Raw genomic sequence first — 6,299 nt, forward strand, 5'->3', positions numbered from 1 at the left:
CAAAGTTATTCAACACCAAAATGGCCAAATATTTTGCAACGCCAAAATGTTTATCTTTTGTTACTTATGCCAAAAATACTACCAAAGGATATTCAAAAGCTTATGTAGTATGCAACGATTTCAACCATTCAAGATAACATCGGCATATCTGAAATGCACCACTGTGGTATGTAACTTTGCAGGCATACTACATACACTCCTATATGGCTATAGAATAACATATTTGTGTAAACATGTATTTGATTTTATTGCACAAGAGCTGAACATCATCACCTTGAATTTCAAATATATAGCCTAAATTAGAATGTAAACCATTCTGATGACAAATTAGTATCATGAAGCCAATTGCCCAACTGATGTTGGCTACTGATTGAAATTGGAATCGCTGGATGCTAGCAGCTTTGTTGTACTATGTTACTTGAGCGAGCAGTGTGTTAGATACACATTGTGAGATGAAGGTTCAAATATAACACTTTATATTAACAATTTTAGCAGGGATTTGGTTTCAACAAAGTCTAAAGTATACATGATCTTCAGCAAACACAGAGACTCCAAGTAACTGCCAAACAATCACAATGAAGTAGAAAGTCGATTTGAATCAGTCACTGCCAAACAACCTTTGGGTATATTTTCATTTCTTAATTTTCTTTCCATCTAATCAGTAACACTGATTAACGAACTAATCAAACAAACGACAACAAATGTACCCAAATGTAGTATAGAAAACAAAAGAGATGGTGGTCAAACACAACATATCAATATTTAGAAAATATAGCACCTGATTATTTGCTTGTTTAGCTCATCTAGTTGAGATTGACCCCTCCCTAGTCTCTAATTATATATATATATATATATATATATATATATATATATATATATATATATATATATATATATATATATATATACACACGTAGGCGAATTAATGATGACCCTTCTGTTGGCATACCAAAGTGTTGGTGTCATTTATGGGGACTTGAGTACATCACCACTTTTTGTGCATTTTCCTTAATATTCTGGACTCTGACATTGATTCTGCTGCTCAAGTATGTCTTCTTTGTCTTAAGTGCAGAAGATAATGGGGAAGGTTAGTTACTCTTTTGAATGTCTTGTATTGAGTCTATTTTACTGGATTCCTCTTCATGGAGTTTACTTTATGTTGTTATAGGTGGTCCATTCGCTCTTAACTTCCTGCTTTGCAGACATGCAAAGCTTTGCTTACTTCCAAATCAACAAGCGGCTGATGAGGAGCTGTCTGCCTATAAATACGGTCCCCCAGCACCAGCTCTCTGCCAAAGAGGTTCATTGATAAACAGAAGAAGCTGTGCATAGCCTTACTTATTTTTGATTTGATTGGGGCTTATTTTTGCTGTCCCATTTTTGTCGTAATTGTTGCCAAAATATAAAATTTGTGTTTTTGGGAATTGGGGTTAGCAAAACTGCAGCTCTTATCTAAGGATCCTTCGATAACAGTTAGCTTTCTGTGTTTGACGTTTGAACTGGTTCTACACCAAAAGCTTTCCATGACTGCTGTGTATTTTGAGAATCTGCAAGCCTGTCTGCCGCTCCTATTTGTGGATTTATCAAAATTTTAACTTTCATGTTCTAAGTGGTTTTCAAGAAATGCTTACTACTTGAGCATCTGATATGGGCTCCCACTTTTTTGTCATGGCAGTGATAGTTCATAATAGTGTTAATAGTTCTATTGTTGCAATAATAGTTGTGGGTATTTTAGAGGTCTTGTGTGTAACACTATTATTTTTGCAACATGAGTTACAAATGAATTCAACTTTTAATTTCTGAGAATATTAAAGCTTTTATTATAAGATTAAGACCTTGTGAATTTCCATTTAATAATTTATCCAATCATCATCATCATACCCAATATCCCGCCCGAAAGCAGGGTCTGGGTGGTTAATAATTTATCCAATCATTTATGCAATAAAAATGGCAATGAAGTGACTTAGCTTTTTGACCAAAAAAGCTTCTATTGTAGTCTTAGGTCCTTTAGACAGCCATATGGTTGCTAAATTGTGATGTGTGTCATGGAGCCTGAAAATCTATGATTTAGGTTTCATAGTTCTCATCCTTCTCAACCTAGTTTGCATGGAATGATAATTTGCCTAGTTGTATTTCTTACATTATTGACTTGTCAGGTTTAGGACTTTTCTTAATGAAATCCTCATTAAGTAGTTGTAAAAGATTTCATCAAGGAACTACTATGTTAAGTTCTACTTATGGGGTGAACTAATACATTATGTTTTGTTGCGTTGCAGTACTGTCCTTAGTTTTGGGGCTTCAAGTTGCTGAAAAGAAACTGAATAAGGGTTAGTCATTACACTTACCTCTCTCCTTCCAAGTTCCATGCCTCCATGGAATTCTATTATGATAATTTTGTTTGGTTGGTTCATATAACTTCATTCTGATATCTTAAATTTGCTCCTCTTATTGCTATCTTCTCGCCTAAAATCATACAAAATCCAATAAAAAAATCAAAAAAAAAAAAAATCAAATAGAAATAGAAACTACTACAGATACACAAACTAATACAAATACAACGAGCAAATACACAGAAACTTACCCATTGTTAACCTAAAAAGTCAAACAAACATGAATCGGAACATCTTAGTTATTTCCACCAAGTTACTTAACATGCATCACATAATCTCATATGTAATTCATTTTACTTAATGCAAAAATTGGTAACATTGAAATGCAGAACATATTTGCTGGAATAAGCATTACCCAAAATTATCTTGCCCAGAGTGATGAAAATTGAGTTCATAAAGCTATGAATGTGTATATAATAAGCATTACTCAATTCATAAAGCTTTTAATAAGATCAAAAGTCAATTTTAATACATCACAAATCATAACCATAAAATTAAAAAACAATTACAACTTAATCCATCAAAACACTTAACTTTCACAATTCATAGTATATAATACTCAGACTCATCAAAATGAGAAAATGGAGCACAATTAGAAAAAATTGTAATGGTAGAGCTGCAGATACATGACAAACAAATATATAGAGAAATATTCATTGGATTTGTTATTACCTAAACTGAATCTTCTACTCCATCCTCGTATCCATCGTCATCCTCAAAACCCTAATTCAACAAAAAAAAAAAGGAAAATTAGCACAAAATAAGAACAAAGAAAATAAGCAATTGAAGGACAAGGCAAATGGTAAGAGGGAAACAATTAATAAGCAAATGAGAAGAGATACGCAAAACTCAGCCTGAAATTGTGCTTCTTCAACCCATTTCTTAGTTCTATCATCAACCCTTCTTTGTCTTGAGATCTGAAGCATGTGTTAAAAAATAAAGAGATGAAAAAATGCTGATAAAGCAAGCACATTTAATTGTACATATTGTAATGCTTAGGGAAAGACAAGAAAGAAAAAAATCATCAATTCTATCAAGAAGTAATTTGCGACAAGCAAGAAAAAACTAAAATAACAATGTTTTATACGAAGAACTAAATTCCCAAAAAAAAATTCATTAGAATCGCATATCAATAAAAAAAAAAAACAAAAATAAAACATCTTTAGGTTTACCCTACAATTTGCCTTGGTAGTAGACAATTCAATCTTAAATAGCAGCACAAAATAAAACATCTTTAGGTTTTAATTCCCTGACTTGAAATGCTTTAGATCAACTAACATCACAGTAATATCATCCATATTGCCTCTACTTATAGCAAGATTAGCAAGCTTTCTGAATGAAGCTTAAAGGCCCTCTGAAATCGATCTCATATTCTCTGTTCTAGGAGACTAAAGATTCATGCTCTTGTGCGCGAACAATGAAGTCCTTCTTAACTTTGCAGGCAGACTCTCAATTTGGCTCTCAAAGTCGGAAAAACTTTCCTTCACTGTGAAAGCATCTACAAGGCCCTCTGAAAAGGGTCTCTTATTCACTATCTTCGGAGACTCTATAAGCGAGCTCTTGTGCACAAACAACGAACTTCTTGACTTTTAAGTAGAGCTTTCATCCTCGCTCTCAAAGTCGGAAAGATTGTCTTTCATTGTGCAAGCATCTACAAGGCCCTCTGAAATGGGCTTCTTATTCACTATTGTCGGAGACTGTATAATCGAGCTCTTGTGCCACAAAAAAATGTTGTTCTTAACTTTGCAGGAGGGCTCTCAAAGTCAGATAGAATATCTTTCATTGAGTAAGCATCTACAAGGCCCTCTAAAATTGGCTTCTTATTCACTAATGTCGGAGACTGTACTATAGAGTTCTTGTGCGCAAAAAACAAAGTTCTTAACTTTGCAGGCGGGTTCTCAAAGTCGTAAACACTTTTTATCATTATACAAGCATTTTTGAGCTCTCGGAGACTGTATTATTGTGCTCTTGTGCGCACGCAAACAACGAAGTTCTTCGTAACTTTGTAGAAAGGCTCTCATTTTCGCAATCAAGGTCAGGAAAACCGTCCTTCCCGGTGCAAGTAATATTGCAGCTTGGAGAAAGAGTTGTCAGGTTTTTCTGCAACTGAACATTTCATACCCAAAAATTAACATCGACCACACCAACCAGACGATATCAAGTTGATTCTAGTTGGCTTACTTCCAGATGCGGATGTTCATCACAAAAGTCATCAAACTAAGGTATTTACAAATTATGTAAGAAGCATATCAAAATTTTATCAAAATCACAAGTACAGAGCCAATTCTGATTCATGGAATTCATAATCGAGGCAACAACATAATACAGCAAACTCGTTGACCAAGAAGGTAGTAATCAGCGAATTACCTTTGATATTGATACGAAGAGGCTGATAATTGAAACAGACATGAAAACAATGAAAGATCCATCAGATCTGAAGTAAAATTTATGCATCAATTAAAAGCAATAAATTAAAAAGGCCTAATTTTTTGTGAGAATTGGGGTAAAAGAGATGGAATCATTAATCACATTTAAAATTGGTAGGAAATGTAAGAAATAGATTACGCATCATTTTTACTAATGAAATCTGCCGACAATCAAGAGTGAGTATTGAAGATTACGCACCATTTCAGAAACTGAGGAAAATCTTACCAATTAAATGAAATACAATCAAGTGAAGGCCAAAATGCATCAGAATATTTAGGATAACAAGCTACAGGTCCACAATCACCACTCTTAAAATCAAAAACAGCAATATCAAGTTCAGTTTTCTTCCAAGTCTTGAAAATATCTCTATCAACTTTCAAAGTATCATTATATGTAGGGAAAGAATTTCTACAAAAAACCTTCAGTTTCACTTCATCAGGAGCAAACAAAAAACAATATGATTTTCAGAGGAAGTTAATGAAGAGAGATGAGATGAGACGCCCAAGAAACATGGAGCACTTCTTTGAGCAGCCAAAATTGATGTAGAGAGAAGCTGAGAGATGGCAGAAGGAGTTCCAGTGGGTATTAGCCAGGAGATGTTAAGGACGCCGATGAACTGGGTATTAACCAGGAACTGATGAAGTGGAGGTGAAGGGAGCAGCAGGTGGCAGTTGTTGATAAAATGGCAACATGTGGCGGAGGTGTGATGAATTGGCATGCAATGTTGGCAAAAACTATTGATCAAGGTATGATGAATAGTATTCTTACTTTGCAAAACTTCGTCATTCTATTTATTTTATCCCACCCTATTTTAATGAAATGTCGAAAATGGCCCCAGATTTAAAATTTGTGTAACACACTTCAATCTCACTCATAAGCTTTTTTGACATTTACTCGCTTTAAATAGTTCGTTCAAACTTGGTTTGTTTTGCACAAAAATTTGGCAAACAACACTAATTGGTATACATTATTGAATTGTAATTGTTAGAATTGAAAACAATAGTCATTTGCTTGAAATTAGGTGCGAGGTATATTTTTAAGGTTTTTAAATCTTTTTTGTACTTACTCGCTTAAATTAGTTCAAACTTGGTTTGTTTGGCATGAAACTTGGCACACAATACTATTTGGTGTATATTATTGTATTGAAAAGGTTAGAATTGAAAACAATAGTCATATGCTTTAAATTGTCTGCTAAGTTTCGAGTTAAAGGTTTTTTTAAGTTATTTTGGCACTTACTTGCTTAAAGTAGTTAAAACTTAGTTTGTTTGGCATGAAACTTGGCGCACATCACTAATTGATTTATATTATTTTATTAAAAGGCTTAGAATTTAAACATAATAGTCATTTGCTTGAAATTACGTGCTAAGATAGGTTTTTAAGGTTTTTTATGCTTTTTTGGCACTTACTTGCTTAAAGTAGTTCAAAGTTTGTTTGTTTGGCATTAAAGTTGGCACGCAACACTATTTGGAATAAATTATTGGA

General features: G+C 33.7%; 1 long non-coding RNA gene across 2 annotated transcripts; it reads right to left on the bottom strand.

The window, feature by feature from the left end:
* Window positions 1-600: 600 nt before the first annotated feature.
* Window positions 601-5,578, bottom strand: LOC130802670 (uncharacterized). 2 transcript variants are annotated; one of them, XR_009039784.1, is made up of 5 exons: window positions 5,043-5,578; window positions 3,233-4,779; window positions 3,063-3,113; window positions 2,346-2,463; window positions 601-1,568 (listed from the first exon to the last, which is right to left on the bottom strand). It is a non-coding gene; the product is annotated as an uncharacterized LOC130802670 (long non-coding RNA). The 2 variants fall into 2 exon arrangements; XR_009039783.1 differs by having other exon boundaries at window positions 3,233-5,577.
* Between the last annotated feature and the right edge of the window lie 721 nt (window positions 5,579-6,299).

This window comes from Amaranthus tricolor, chromosome 16 (assembly GCF_026212465.1).
Source record: "Amaranthus tricolor cultivar Red isolate AtriRed21 chromosome 16, ASM2621246v1, whole genome shotgun sequence".
Taxonomy (NCBI): domain Eukaryota; kingdom Viridiplantae; phylum Streptophyta; class Magnoliopsida; order Caryophyllales; family Amaranthaceae; genus Amaranthus; species Amaranthus tricolor.